Genomic DNA, 17,254 nt, shown 5'->3' with positions numbered 1-17,254 from the left:
TCTTGAATTGTAGCTCTCATAATTCCCATGTGTTGTGGGAGGGACCGTGCAGGAGATAATTGAATGATGGGGGCGTTTTCCCCCATACTGTTCTCATGGTAGTGAATAATTTTCACAAGCTCTGATGGTTTTATAAGGGATTTCCCCTTTCACTTGTCTCTCATTCTCTCTTGCTTGACACCATGTAAGAACTCCCTTTGCTCTTCCTTTGTCTTCCACCATGATTTTGAGGCCTCCCCAGCTATGTGAAACAGTGAGTCCATCAAATCTCTCTCCCTTATAAATTACCCAGTCTTGGGTATGTCTTTATTAGCATTATGAAAACAGACTAATACACTCTACTAACAACCATTTTAGAATTTTTCTTCAAGCTAGAGATAACAGCCCCAGTATGGTTGAGGCTGGCCTCTCCCTTTATTGAGGATTCAAGACTGCTCTTTCCTGGTCAAGGAAAGTTGGGATTCCTTTGAAGAGACAGGTTAAACACCTAAATCCAAAGCTGAGGGAATGTGCACAGCAGTGGTTTCCAAAGTGAGGTTTGAGGACTCCTGGGAGTCAACAAGCTCCTCTCAGGAAATTTATAAGATTTTTCCTTTTCCATTTACATAGCTCTGCAAGGCTGTATTTTCTCCATTGACTTCAACAAAAATACTGTATCACAACATGTTGAGTGGTGAAGCAGACATGAGACTTCAGCTGACTTCCGTTAAGTCAGATAATAAAGTTCTGAAAAACATAAATCAAATGCTGTTCTCACTTTTTTGTTTTAGACAACATAGAGATTTCTGTATTATTTTAAAATTAATAAACATTTGACAATTTATGTTATATAATATTAATAGTAACAATATTACATAACAAATATTAAAGTAATAAGTATTTTTAAACTTCTCAGTTTTACTTTCTAGATGAGATTGGGCATGTTTAGGGTAGTATGGCCGTAGACAGTTTTACTTTCTACTACAGTAAAAATCAATAAATGAAATCCACATGAACATAAAGCTCTTCGGGGTATTCAATTTTTAAGAGTTTAAAAGGGTCTTAAGACCATGTGTTTAAGAACCTCTCATGTAGAGTGTATCTGTAGGCTGATTTGTGTACAACCCAGAAGACAGTTGGTGAGATAAAATAGGTCTTGCTACGACTATTACATTTTGAAGGCCCATCAATGATTTAAAATCCAAATTTATTTTTATCAGTAACCCATGTACTCTAATTTTTTCTCATTTACTAGTTTTCTAAATCCTTAAAAGATAGAAGTAACCAATCAAGAAATTTCAGAAATCTCAAATTCCCTAATTAATCAAATCAAGTACAATGATAGATATACTATACCTTTTTACTGTGACAATTTATCTCTTCTATATTTTCAGTTTTATTAGTTACTGTATTGATGTAGCTCACTCTCCCACTCCAGGCCCGAGGGTATTGACTCTGTTGGTCTAGCTCACTGCTCTACTCCCAGCATTTAGCACAATGGCTGCCACCCAGCTAATTCTCGGTAAATACTCAATTGGAATACAGTGAATTGATCAGAATTAGGTTCTCAATAAATTCCTCTTCAGTGATTAGAACTCAGTTACCTGGGAGACAGCTCATTATTTAATAATATAACTAATGAGACTCAGGTTCAAAACTAATTTTAATTATGGTCCGATTGAAGATTTAACTGTATTCTTTTCTTGAACTTTCATGGCCTCAGGACTTAATGTCTGCTTCCCATTCTCCCCATATATTGGTGGTAGCTGGAAAAATAAATTTAGATTTTTATTTCTGTGGCTGATAAGTTGAATACATAGAACCATAGCATTTAATTAAGCTAATCATTAATTTTCCCTGCATCCCTATTTTCCTTCTCTAAAATTAGAGAATCGTGTAGCATCAGTTTGTCATTTCTGGAGGGGAAATTTTGTTGGTCACTTGAGATTTTACTGCTCAGCCTCTGTGGGGCTTCATGTGGCAGAGGAAGGTGTGAAATACAGAATTCTTCAGGTTCTAGTCTCTCCATTTTGGGTTTAATACTTGTAGTCACGACTCAGGCATACACACATATAATGTCCTTTATTCTCTGTGAGTGAATTCAACTTACCCCTGAGCCCTGTCTTGTGTGGTCCCTGTGATTAATCTTTCTCTTTAAAGGTAACAGTTCTTCTACTTTCCTCAGTTCTATCCAAATTAGCTCAGACTTTTTTGAGTAAATAAATACTCAAGCTTTCAGGGTTTCTCTCTCCCTAATTTTCCTTCTGATTCTGGATGCAGGGTGCCTTTACTCAACAGGTCACATTGTTCTTATTTAACTCCATGGCATTAGGGGAGGAGCCTCTGGTCCATTTGCTGTCCTCAGTGCCTTGCTGACCTCCGCTGAGCGATCTCCTCTTGCTTGTCATGTGCGTATCTACCTCTGCGTTGCTGTATCTGCTGTCACCATGTTGCTCCTGCAGTGTTAATGCTGTTATCTGGGTTTTTTTCTGTTAGCCTTGTCAGTACACAGTGATTCCTTCCCACTGGTTTTCCCTCAGAATTGTTTGCCATCTTGCTGTGACTCCTATGTAGCCCCTCCAGTGTTTGAATATGTCTTTTCCAAAATTCAGATGTTGCCAATGTGATAATATTAAGAGGTGGAACGGGACCTTCATGAGGTGATTAGGTCAGGAGGGCTTCTCTCCTCATTAATGGGATTAAGCCTATAAAAAGGCCTCATGCAGCCATGCACCCAGCTGGTTCGCCCTTCTACATTTTGCCAAGTAAGAACACAACCTGTCTCCCCTCTAGAGGATACAGCCCTAATTAGACAACTGAACCCGCTGGCAACTTGATCTTGGACTTCCCAGCCTCTGGGATGGTGAGAAAATAAATTTGTTTTTAATAAATGAACCAGTCTCAGGTATTTTCTTTTAGCAGCACAAACAGACTAAGGCAGCCCCCAGCTGGGGAAGCTTACATTGCCAGGTGCAGGGCTGCTCCATCTGTGGTGACTAGCTCACTAGGAGATTCTTTGGGTCACTGTATGGAGGCAGAAAGAAACTCCAGGTATATTTGTAGTATCCCAGGCCTTCTCTCTGCCTACATCTGCCCTGGTACCATTGCTCCTCTACCGTGGCCACCTTGGCTTAGTTTGAGATATATAGGGAGACTGCCTCACAGTAAAAGATAAGTTATAAAATAGATGGGAGGTAGTGAGTTAGCAACAATAAGTACAGACAACTAGACAAAATTAGCTGTAAGGGAGGGTAGAAAAATAAGGCATTGAATGAAAGGAGATCTGGTCACTGAAGTTAGTAGGTTGGAGAGAGTAAATGCGCTGTCCCTGACATCTTTTTTTGGTTTTGTGTTATTTGGGGATCTCTTCTGTGACTATGCTGGCTTATATTTAATTTATGCTTTCAACAAATGTTTATTTTAACCTTGTCACATGCCAGGCCCAAATCTCCCATCTTTTCACATTTTGAAATATTTAGCTTGTTTTAATGTATACTTGAAAAATAATATAAAATTGATAATTTATCCAATGGATTCCCCCCAAGATATGTGTTTATTTTTACTTTAATCTGATCATAAGAATTAAATTTTTATACCTCCCTCATCACCAGTAGTCATATAGTTGTCAACTTAATTGGAATAATAAATTGGAACGTGACTGGAAACTGTGTGGGAAGGAATAGATCCAAATTATGTCCAGGTATGAAGGAAATGAAGGCCAATACTTCATTTTGGATATTTTCTAGCAATTTGGAGATTTTTCAAAGAACTAAGAGTTGAAGTACCATTTGACCCAGCATTCTCATTACTGCATATATACTCAAAGAAAAATAGGTTGTTCTACCAAAAAAAAAAAAAAAAATTACAGCACCCATACGCTAATTGCAGTGTTATTCACAAAAGCAAAGGCATGGAATAAATTCAGGTGCCCATCAACAGTGGACTGGATAAAGAAAATATGGTATACATATATACTATGGAATACTACACAGCCATAAAAAAGAATGTCATGTCCTTTTCAGCAGTATGGATGCCACTGGAAACTATTATTCTAAGTGAACTAGTGCAGAAACAGGAAACCAAATACCTCATGTTCTCCCTTATCAGCAGGAGCTAAACATTGGGTACACAGGGACACGAAGAAGAGAATAGACAACTGGGGAATACACGAGGGAAGGAGGGTTGAAAAGCTGCATATTGGGTACTATGCTCACTACCTGAATGATGGGTTCATTTGTACTGCAGTCCTCAGCATCACACAATATACCTCTGTAACAAACTGGCACATGTTTCCCCTGATTCTAAAATAAAAGTTGAAAAAAATAAAGCAAATCATTAAAAGGAGAAAAAATAAAGGAAACAAACAGAAAAAGCTGCTATCTTAATAACAATGGGGCTCATTTCTGGTAGGGTTTGCTAGCCATCATGAAAGAAGAGGTGGTTAAAGTTTGGCAAAATCAACATTGCCCCATACACACTTACTTTTGATGTTTTTCTCTTTCAAATACATTCAGTCTCTCAAGGGGAAAATGGTCCCTTACAGCCTTTGAGAGAGCTAAGTGAATGTGCATCCAAAATAAAGTTATGGTGTATATGGTACTAACAGTTGAGGGGAGGTGAAAATCTTTAGTTAAATAGATTTTAGAGAAGATTTTTTCTTTTTGTGATGTAAAAAGTGATTTTGGAAATGAATTTTTAAAACTCTGGACATTATGTTTAAGAAAAGAAAAAAGTAGGGTTATTTCGAAGATACCTAGAAAATCCTACTTAAAACATAGCAAGGTAGAGCAAGGAGAATACCAAAGCTTTTATTTTACAAAATACCAGAACTATGAAAACTTTCTAAATGGCTTTATTCACCATTTGGTTAATAACTGAATATTAAAATATGAGCAATAGAAAGTATAAATTGTTTTATTATCAAAATTCTAAAAGTAGATTTCAACATTTTGATATATAAAATTATATTGTTTAATTATTTTATTATTATATAAAATTATATTGTTAATTATATTATATATTTGTTAATTAATTATTTTATTGTTATATAAAATTATATTGTTAATTATAATAAATATAATTTAATATAATTAAATTATATTGTTTAATTATAAATTAATTAAACACAATATATTAATGGCTTTCATAGTCTAAAACCTACTTTATGCACTTATAATAAATACCTCATACGAGTGCAGTTTAAGGAGATAATTCATGCCTTAACCTCTTTTCCTTCCTACTACCTCAGGTATAAGGTTTCCTTCCTCTACTGTCTCATGCACTGTCCATAGACGATAGAGTAACAAAAACTTTATAGGAGAAATAAAGTAGGAAAAACAGGTTTTATCATTGTTATTCAGAGATAACAGAACAAAATTTATTGAGAACAAGAAAGAATATATCTAAAGAACAGATGAGCTTATATTCTGTTCTTTTTAAAAATTTTGCTAAGTGTAAGAAAGCAGAAAATTGGATCTCTAGTATCCTCCAGCTCTCGAGTTTTCAGTCAGTGGAACTCAACATTGTAATAGGTTTTAGAATTATGTTTTAGATAACTGAATTTTAGATAATAGGAGATTAAGTTTCAAGTGATCTATATTAGGCATTAAACTACACATATGTAAATTGCTTAGAAGCAGATAAGGAAAAAATGCAAAGAAGAAATCAAAAGGGAAATTAAGAAATACCTTGAGACAAAAAATGAAAACACAACATACCAAAACTTGCGGGATGCAGCAAAACTAGTACTAAGGGAGAACTTACAGCAATGAAAGTTGCTCCTACATCAAAAAAGAAAGATCTCAAATATATAAATTAGTGTTCCACTTCAAGGAACTAGAAAAAAAAAACTAAGCCTAAAGTTGGCAGAAGGAAAGAATAAAGATCAGAGTAGAAATAAATGAAATAGAGTAGAAAAAATAAACAAAATTGAGTTTAGTTTTTGAAAATATAAACAAAGTCGACAAACCTTTAGCTAGACTAACTAATAAAATAAGAGACAAGACTCAGGTAAATAAAGTCAGAAATAAAAGAGGAGACATTACAACTAATGCCACGAAATAAGAAAGATCATAAGAGACTATTATGAACAATTATATACCAATAAATCAGATAACCTAGAAGAAAAGGATAAATTCCTAGACATATACAATTTACCAAGACTAAATCATGAAGAAATAGAAAATCTGAACATGCCTATTACTAATAAGAAGATGGAATCAGTAATCAAAATCCTCCCAAAAAAGAAAAGCCCAGACTAGTTGACCTCACTAGTAAATTCTACCAAACATGCCAAGAATTAATGCCAATCCTCAAACTCTTCAAAAAAATTGAATAGGAAGAAATACTTCCAACTCATTTTACAAGGCCAGCAGTATCCTGATATAAAAGCCAGACAAAAACACCACAAGAAAAGAAAATTACAGGCCAAAATCCTGGATGAACATAAATGCATGCAAGGGATGCAAAGTTTGTTTGACATAAAAAAATAAATTAATGTAATACATCAGATTAATAGAATGAAGAATAAAAATCATATGATTATCTCAATAGATGCAGAAAAAGGAGTTGACAAAATTCAACACTCTTGAAATGATAAAAATTCTCAATAAACTAGGAATAGAAGGAAATTACATTAACATAATTGAGGCCGTATGTGAAAATCCCATAGCTAACATCACATTCAATGGTGAAAAAATAAAAACTTTTCCTCTAAGATCACAAAGAAGACAAACATGCCCACTTTCATCACTTCTAGTCAACATAGCACTAGAAGTCCTAACCAGAGCAATTAGGGGGAAAAAAAAGGCATCCGAATTGGGAAGGAACAAGTTATATTCTTTCTGTTTGCAGATGACATAATATTATATATGGAAAACCCTTGCCGGGCGTGGTGGCTCACGCCTGTAATCCCAGCACTTTGGGAGGCCGAAGTGGGTGATCACAAGGTCAGGAGATCGAGCCCATCCTGGCTAACACAGTGAAACCCAGTCTCTACTAAAAATACAAAAAATTAGCCAGGCGTGGTGGTGGGCGCCTGTAGTCCCAGCTACTTGGGAGGCTGAGGCAGGAGAATGGCGTGAACCTGGGAGGCAGAGCTTGCAGTGAGCCAAGATCACGCCAGCCTGGGAGACAGAACGAGACTCCATCTCAAAAAAAAATGAATTAAGTACAGTTGCAGGATAAAGATTAACATACAAAGATAAGGAAATTAAGAAAAGGAAAATTAAGGAAAGGAAATGAAGAAAAGAAGTTAAGAAAAGATTCACATTTACAATAGCACTGAAAAAAAAAACCCCAAAACTGAAGAATAAACTAAACTAAGGAGGTGAAAGATTGCACATTGAAAATTACAAAAATTTGATGAAACAAAGAAGATAGAAACAGAAATAAATGAAAAGCCTTCACTGGTTTGTGTATAGGAAGACTTAGTACTGCTAAAATGTGCATATGACCTAAAGCAATATATAGACTCAATGCAATCCCTATCAAAATCCCAATAACATTTTTTTTTACAGAAAAAAAAATCTTCAAATTCAGATGGAGCCACAAGGGACCTTGAACAGCCAAAACAATTCTGAGGAAGAAGAACAGAGCCGAAGGCCTCACTTCTCTATTTTAAAATATATTGCAAAGTAACAATAAATAAAACAATATGGTACTGGCATAAAGACAGACACATACACCAATGGCACAGAATAAAGAGCTAAGAGATAAACACACACAGTTAACTGGTTTTCAATAAGGGTGCCAAGAATATACAATGAAGGAAAGATGGTCTCTTTAACAAATAGTGTTGGGAAAACTAGATATACACATGCAAAAGAATGAAATTGGACCCTTGTCTCACATCAGATGAGTCCTGTCCAAAAAAATCAACTCAAAATGGATAAAAGACTGAAACGTAAGACCTGAAACTGTAAAACTGTTGGAAGAAGACATGAGAGAAATCTCCATGATATTGGTCTTGGCAATAGTTTCCTAAATATGACACCAAAAGCACAGCCAACAAAAACGAAAATAGACAAGTGGAATGACAAGAAACTAAAAAGCTCCTACACAGCAAAGGAAACAGTCAACTGAGTGAAAAAGCAATCTACAGAATGGGAGAAAATATTTATAAACCATACATCTGATAAAGTGTTAATTTCCAAAATATATAGGAACTCATACAACTCAATAGAAAAAAAGAAAAAGAAAAAACAAAACAAAACAAAAACAAAGACTTAGAGAAAACAAAAACAAGAACCCTAAACACTGGCAACCTGATTAAAAAATAGGCAAAGGATTTGGCTAGATATTTCTCCAAATAAGACATACAAATGGTCAACAAGATTAAACATAGCGCAAAGTATTTTCTTTCGACCTGTCAAATGTCTACAAAAATGGGTAGGGTGGCCATTTCCTATTTTTTTCGAAATGTCACCTGGTTTGCCTTTTGCCAATGATGTGTTTTTGTAGAAGGAATGCCTATAGCTGGAGAATTTAAACGCAGACAACACAGACTTTTTATCTATATGAAACTAACTGAAATAGACAGGAATCCATCTTATTTCAGGAGGCACTATGTGGAAGGAGATGTATTCAGACTATGTCCAAGTATAATGGAAATGAAGAAAGAGCTATCTTAATACTTATGGGGATAATATAACATTTATAAAGCACCTCACTCATAAGATTAATCCTAGGTTGATCCAATAAGGCAAAGTATCGTAAGACCTATATTCTTTCTAAGGACAAATAAACAGTAGTTACAAGTGAAAAAGTCCAGCGGAAGATCTGTAAGAGCTTGAATAGTTTTCCTGAATTCTTTATTTTAATTCCTGTTTAGATTTGAATTTCAGAGTCTGGCTTTTGTTGGCTGCAAGTTTCTGGAAAGATAGTCTTAGCACTGATACCATCTATGAATGGCCCATTTAAGGAGTTACAAAGTCATCATTTACCCTAAAATATTCCCTTGTGCATCTGTCATTGTGTCTAAAAATTGCCTTCATGAATCCATTTGTTTAAAACAATGAATGCTGCTGTTGGGCTCATTCTATCAGCATCACAGCTATAATGCCTGTTAGTGATTGACTGACTCTCTTTTAGATAAAACATCTGATTTGATTGAATTGTCATCAGCTACATGACGGAGTTCTAAGATAATGAGTGGCAGAACAGGTTTTTATTGGGGGGAGGTCTAGATTGTGAGGTTGGGCTTAATCATGAGGCAAACACGAAAGAATTAAGACTGTCAGTGGGAGACCAGGAAAGTTTTGTGGTATTAAGAAGGCTTCCTTTGGGAGAGAATACTTTTGCTGAAGTTTGAATAATACACAAGATTTAATATGGACGTGAAGTGGAGGAATTTCCTGGTTGAAGAAAGAAACAGGAAAAACAAGGAGGTGTGAATCTGTTTTTGTGTACATTATCTAAAGTGATCATAGAATAGAGGCAAATTTAGTTTTCAATTTGGCAACACAAAAGTAAAATTTCTTCAGATTATATTTTATATAATATTAGATAATGACATATTCTGTTATTTCTTAAAACTTTATTATGAGGTTCACTACTTTGCAAATGAACATTTTATTCATTTCCCCTGGGTGAAGGGGAGGGAAACGGTGAAGGTATACTCAACTTATGCAATATCAAAATAACCATGATCATGGTAAGAAAATGAAAACAGAAGGTCAATTGCCATTTACAAAATGTATTATAAGATAAAATTGGATTGCTACAGTAAGCTAATGGGTCCCATTCATAAGGCCAAGTCAAACAAGGTGGGGACATATCTTGGAGGGAACACATGAGTAAAAGAGAGGTCTTGAGGGCTGGATTGAAACAAGAATATTTGTTCTTAAGGAAATGATATTGTATCAATTTTTGGGACATTTTGCCATTGGCAATAATTAAAAAGTCTTCAAAATGTGTGATATAATGTTACACAATGCAAGAGTTCCTTTATTTTATAAGGCATGCTAGTGACATCATTCTTTTATAATAGCAATTTTCATGAGGGTAAAGCTAGGTGATTGCCATAACATGAGGCAGGTAGCAGGGTGTGTCTCCTTTGAGATGTTCATACTGAAATGAAAGACGCTAAACACAGGCAGATAAGGAATAGACAGGTAATATGGTTTGGATCTGTGACACCACCCAAATCTCATGTCGAATTGTAATCATAAATGTTGGAGGTGAGGCCTAGTGGAAGGTAATTGAATCATGTTGGTGGATCCTTCATGAATGGCTTAGCACCATCCCTTTGGTGCTGTTACCGTGATGGTGAGTGAGTTCTCACAGGATCTGGTCATTCAATAGTGTGGCGATTCCTCAAGGATCTAGAACTAGAAATACCATTTGACCCAGTGATCCCATTACTGGGTATATACCCAAAGGATTATAAATCATGCTACTGTAAAGACACATGCACACATATGTTTATTGTGGCACTATTCACAATAGCAAAGACTTGGAACCAACCCAAATGTCCATGAATGATAGACTGGATTAAGAAAATGTGGCACATATACACCATGGAATACTATGCAGCCATAAAAAAGGATGAGTTCATGTCCTTTGTAGCGACATGGATGAAGCTGGAAACCATCATTCTGAGCAAACTATCGCAAGGACAGAAAACCAAACACCACATGTTCTCACTCATAGGTGGGAATTGAACAGTGAGAACACTTGGACACAGGGTGGGGAACATCACACACTGGGGCCTGTCATGGGGTGGGGGGAGGGGGAAGTGATAGTATTAGGAGAAATACCTAATGTAAATGATGAGCTGATGGGTGCAGCAAATCAACATGGCACATGTATACATATGTAACAAAATTGCACGTTGTGCATATGTACCCTAGAACTTAAAGCATAATAAAAAAAAAAGAAAGAAAGAAAGAAAAAAAAAGATCTGGTCGTTTAAAAGTGTGTAGCACCTCCCTCTTCTCTCTTTTCCTCCTGCCCGGGCCATATGAAAATGCCTGTTCCAGCTTTGCCTTCTGCTATGAGTAAAAGCTCCCTGAGGGCTCTCCAGCCATGCTTCCTGTACAGCCGGTGGAACTGTGAGCCAATTAAACCTTTTTTTCTTAATAAATTACCAAGTCTCAGATATTTCTTTATAGCAATGTGAGAACAGACTAATCCAGGAGATCACTAAAGCAGACTTGGAGAAGCCCAGCTGGAAAGAAAAGCTATCAGCTGGAGGTGATAGCAAATCTAAATAAGCATGAGTGTAAGAACCTGAGGCGAAGAGGCAATCTAGAGTCAGGTGGAGGAGGGAGCCAGGTGAGGAAACTTGTATACATATCTATTCATCTCAGCTGAAGTTGGAGCACCAGGGTGGAGCAATCTCAGGTGAAAGCCCTCAGAGAACCTTCCTAGTGGGGTGGCTATCATCAGTTTGAATAAGGTCGAGCCTACTTTTACAATTTTTAGAAACCTCAACTTGTGACAAATAGGCGACTTTTGCATACAATATTCCTCCCAGGTTAGCTTTTGCACAGATTTCTTTGGCATTCCATCGTATATATTAGCTTCGTTCTTTAATTTATGAATTTGTATTTGCCTTGGGGTTTCTACTTTTATCTCAATGTTTTTTTCTAATATTCAACTCAGCGTCAACATGGGATATTTCTATAAGTTCTTCTCATTATTTACCAATACTTTAAAGTTTAGCCTCTGTAGCACTTCTCACCAGAGTTCTTCTAGTTGACCTGTAATCTGTTCCAACAGGTAGGAATTAAAATATACTAAATTGTGGAAAAATTTAAAATCTCCATGACATAAAATGCCTTAGTTAAGTGATAGGCTAGACATAAACACAGAGTATGTATAACTTGAGTTTTAATTCTATTTCATTCGGTAATAATTTTCTGTGTCTCTCTCTCTCTTTTTTTTTTTTTTTTAGATGGAGTCTCTGTCACCCAGGCTGGAGTGCAGTGGCACAATCTCGGCTCACTGCAACCTCTACCTCCCAGGTTCAAGCAATTCTTCTGCCTCAGCCTCCCGAGTAGCTGGGATTACAGGTATGTGCCACCATACCTGGCTAATCTTTGTATTTTTAGTAGAGATGGGGTTTCAGCATGTTGGCCAGGCTGGTATTTTCTTCAAAAGAATTAAGAAGCCCAATTGAAAAACATGATCAAGCTTTGCATATATTAATTATTCAAAGGTCTGAATTTGGAAGTAGCTAATTCAAAATCCTTTAAATCTGAAGAACTCTAAGATTGTGAAGTGGTTGCAAGGAAGAGTTAAAATTTGGTGAAACTTTCTTTTTTTTTTTTTTACCTCATTTCTCTCTGACTTTCAATAGATGAAGATTGTTCAAGTGGAATAAATGAATGACAAATAGCTAAAGATGTTCAGAAATATTACCCACACCTACACTTGGTATAAATTAAACTATAATAGTCTCAAATCTCCTATTTTGTTTTTAATAATGTGGATGTGTGTGTATACGCTTTGGTGACAGTTTTAATGGGAGGGAACATTTGGTCTTTCTGTTCTGATGCTTATTGCATTTCCAGGAAAGCATAGACTAAACTGAAGACAAATAGCCTTGGAAGAAGGAAACTCAATCCCATGTCTTCCATAGAAAATAGAACTAAATTGTCATCCACCCTAATAAAACAATACTTTGGAAATTTCGAGGGTCTGCGAGGATGATAGTAGTAACACTTATGTTTACCTCTGTCTTTTGTTGCTTTTTCCTACAATGACTCTGAAGGTTGTCTGTACTTTCAAGTTAATCCCTTCATCAGGTGCTTGTAATTTATATGTAAAACCTAGGCATATATTCATGAAACAATCAGATAGTAGCAAAAAAAAAAAAAAAAGAGGGATGCCGTTGATATCGTTAGGCTTTGTGTACCCACCCAAATCTCATCTTGAGTTGTAATCCCGATAATCCCCATGTGTCAAGGGACAGACCAGGTGGAGGTAATTGAATCATGGGTGCAGTTTACCCCAGGCTTTTCTTATGATAGTGACTGAGTTCTCACAGATCTGATGGTTTATAAGGGGCTCCTCCTGCTTTGGTCAGTACTTCCTCTTGCTACCTTGTGAAGAAGGTGTCTTGTTTCCCCCTCGCCTTCTGCTATGACTGTAAGTTTCCTGACGCTTCCCCAGTCATGCTGAACTGAGTCAGTTAAGCCTTTTTCCTTTTTAAATTACCTAGCCTCGGACAGTTCTAACAGTATGAAAATGGGCTAAGAAACAGCTATAATTCAGGTGTTGGTAAATGAGGTTGTTTTGGAAAGCTAAAGAAGCCTTCAAGGACCAGAAGATCTTTATAGTGAACTATAAGGATGCTTAGAATTTGAATAGGTAGGGAGAAGGGATTGTACATGGGACTGGGGAGGGAATGGAAATAAATACTAACCAGTACTGGTACTGTTGGGGCATTAAGAGAGGATGTGGAATGGATAGTTGAAGCTGTATTGTGACGATCTTTAAAAGGACACCTAAGCCTCCTGTTCTTCATTTTAAGGTCAGTGAGAATACTGGAAGTTTTAGGCAGCAGAATGACAAAGTGAAAATATTTTAGGGAGAGAAACTTAGGCTTATAATAATTGCCCTAACTTACTTTCCTATTAATGGTTGCTGAGAATACATAATGCCAGAGAGAGGGAAGTGGGTTGCCAGAAGACTTAATTCTTATTCAAAGAGATTTTCTTTTAAGGGGAGGAAAGTGAATTTTGAGTCAATTGCTTACGGAATTCAAGGCCATAGAGTTATGACTAAAATGTAAAGTTACAAAGAAAGTAAGTTGGTGGTTAGGACCCTCAGCCAGCTCTCTCAACTCTGCTTAGTGCTTCTTCTACTCTACTAGGTTTGGTTTAGTTGTGTCCACAACTCCCTACAGTCCTCCCACTATCCTCACCAATGTCTTAAAACTTACATGATCTTAAGCATTTACTTAACCAATTCTAGGAAGACCAATTTAGCAAGACCTTTTATGCCCATGTCTTCAGTTTGGTATTTCTGTCAGAAAGTGAATACATTTAAGCTACCACAAATATCTAGTTCCAGGATTTAATAGTAAAGGCTGGAATCTTCTGTTTTCTTAAAAATCCAAAATAATTTATAATGATCTTTGCCTAAAGAGTAATAATAAAGCAGTTAAAGCACTATGGTGTTTTAAAATATGTGATCTCATTTGATTCTCGTTATGGTCCTCTGTGGCAGGCAGATCAAATATTAGTGTCACCGGGAGGAAACAAATCCAGAATGCTTGTTTTGTTAAGCAGCTGTAGTGAAGAGTGGAACAAGGACCTGTGATTCCTCATTTTATGTGTGTCAGACTCTTTTGCAAGTAGCCTATTAGTTATACGTTATATTTGGCTTTGTTTAAATTGTACATATGCTTTCCTTCCTTCATCGTAAAACTGAGGTTATATTTATTTCCTTGATTTCAAGGATTGCATAAATCATAAATATTACATAAGTAAGTTAAATGCAAATTCTGTATAGATATATCTCACTGTTATTGCTATTTCCCAATCAAATAATTTTGAAAGGAGAATCTCTTGAAGGAGGTAGAATTTTCTTTAGAAAGTAGACAGTAGATTTTTCTGGGAACCTGTCATAGAGACAAAGACATCAGAAAGGAACTTTAAAGTAAGGAACATAAATATTATAAACAATTTTAAGGCCCCAAACCAATTTTGGAAATCATTTTTACCTGAGATTTTTAAAAAGACACAAGTTTGCCGTGTAAGAAGAATCATTTTGTAAAGGTCTTGTCTGTTTGATATATTTTTTTTTTTTTGGTTCAGAGAGAAAATGGTTATTTCATCTCATAGTTGACCTCACATATAACAGACTAGAAGGCTGTCTAAAATAGTGTAATTTAAAAGTTACCTTCCACCCCAATAGGAATATGTATAGACATATAAACACGCACAGACATATAAGCTCTTTAATTCTGGCTGCTTCATTATCATCTATCCATACATCTGTCTTTTTATCATCATGTAAAGTTTGCACTTGGACTATCGCAAGCTGTAAAAGCTACTACTAGAGAGTTGGCATTTTAAGTTTCAAAGTTATTTAATTATTTACATATAAGTGTAAACACTTAAAATATTAATGGAGATAGTACTCTCATATGTGTATGAAAATTGCTGTAATCAGAAGACAGTTAAGAAGTACTAAAGGAGCCATGTTTGATGAGTTGGACAGAGATTTCATAACATTTAGGGAGAAGCTAGCCTTGCTTCTAACGTCTTATGTAATTGTGAGTCCTTTCTTTCAATTTGGCCATTATTGACAACTAATGCTTTCTGTTGTAATCCTGTATTCAATAACTAAGTATATGTATGTGTTATATTTTATATTTGTGATTGATATATAAACACAAACAACTTATATATATCTAGCCTGAGAAGTTAGCCACCATCACTGTATGTCATTTGATATGAGAAGAATATATATTGAAGTATATTATTTATCTGGAAATAGGAAATGTACCATTGACTTTGTTCTCAGAAGGCATACAAGAAAAGAGATGATCTGGAAAGAAAGATGTTGAGGTTTTTTTTCTTCCTCTCTTGACAGATAGCTGGTCCTTAAGTAACCCGTAGATTTTGGAGTGTGTCTTCTGACCTCAATAAATGAAACTTCTGCAGGGATTTTGTGAGAAATATATTTATTTTTTATATCGTATTTCTGTATCTTCAAGCTAAAACCTAGCAGTACTTCTCACTTAAATATTTCTCAGGCTCACCTTAATGTTACCTAAGTCCCATTTTAGCTCAGTTTTCTTCAAAGTTATGTAGCTGTTAGTCAACCAAAGTGTACTTTTCAGTTGCATACAGAGACACTTGGAATCAGATGTCTTTCAATCTGAGAAACATTAGTTTCCCTGAGGTGTGAACTTTGTCACAAATAGGAAGCAGAGACACAAATGTGACCTTAAGGACCTGGTTTTGCTAAGGAGAGATTTTCCTGAAGACTCATAAGAGGCATTCCTCATGTTTATGTATTGCTTTCAAGTTCCACAAAAAGATGGTTATGTAGATTGTCTTACTTTTTACTTACATGTAAAGTATCACCTGAGAGAATTATTTGGTTTTGCAGCTAAGGAAATTGAAGTTCAAATGTACCATGCTAAGAGTTGTTTAGCTGAAAGGTGGCACCATTAGAGTTCACACTGAGTCTTCTGATACTGTGTCCAGTATTTTCTCTGAAGGTTTTCACTGTATGACCCACCAGTGCTTGTCAAAGTGTTTTATGTTAAAATGATTATTTTCAGGTCAACTTGTTACATGTGATATGTAAGCTTTACCCATATTAGAAAGTCAACAAAAATTGTTTAGTGTTAATTAAGAAATGGGGTCAAAGACTTTTGGGTGCTATGTAGGGAAAGTATGTTTCTTTCATGCCCAGGTGGACAATATTGAGAAGCAGCTTCATTAAGAAAAGCAGCTCTGGGCCCCTGCTGCCAGACTCAAGTCAAGAGTCAGGAATGTGGAGACTGAGACATTGCTGGGGGAGCCGATAATACCCTGAAAAGCCTGAAAGAATTAGCAGGCGGAGTGTGAGAAAATAGTCGGTGGGATGATCAATTAATTCACTCACCTTTCTCTGTTTTAGTCTCATATCAGGCAAAAAAGGTTGCGCATTTTGGTTGCAGTGATTTGTTTTCTTGTAAAATTTTCTGAAGTTTTACACTGTTTAAAATGCGTTTAAATTTTAGGATGGTATTTGATATTGACTTTGATGGAATTAGCCGACATTCTGTAGCATTGTTTTACATAATTTTAGTGGATTTCTAACTCATGAAAATAATTGGTAAGTTTAATTTTCAATGATTTTCTTTAAATTCATAGATTAAATCATAAAGTATAATTAATCAAATAAGCAATATTTTGTTAATAGGTAATTGTCTTTTGTGAGCACAAAAGTATGTCTTATGGCACATTGCTACATACTGGCATTATACTAAGAGAAATAAAACAGGCACAGAAAAACAAGTACTACATGATTTCACTTATACATGGAGTCTTGAAAAGTTGACATAGAAGCAGAGAGTAGAATGGTGGTAACCAGCAGCTGGGGGTGAGGTAGGATTGGGGTGATGTTGGTCAAAGGATACAATCAGTGAGATAGGAAGAATAAGTTGAAGAGATCCATTATACAACATAGAGACCATAGTTTTTATAATAATAACATTATACTCTTAAAAATTGCTAAGAGTAGATTTTTAAGCCTTATCACATGCCATTCCACAATGTATACATGTTTCAAAACATCATGTTGTACCCAAATATATTACTTTTAGTTT

This window comes from Hylobates moloch, unplaced genomic scaffold (genome assembly GCF_009828535.3).
Source record: "Hylobates moloch isolate HMO894 unplaced genomic scaffold, HMol_V3 SCAFFOLD_2, whole genome shotgun sequence".
Taxonomy (NCBI): Eukaryota; Metazoa; Chordata; class Mammalia; order Primates; family Hylobatidae; genus Hylobates; species Hylobates moloch.
Note: the sequence above shows the minus strand (reverse complement) of the source record.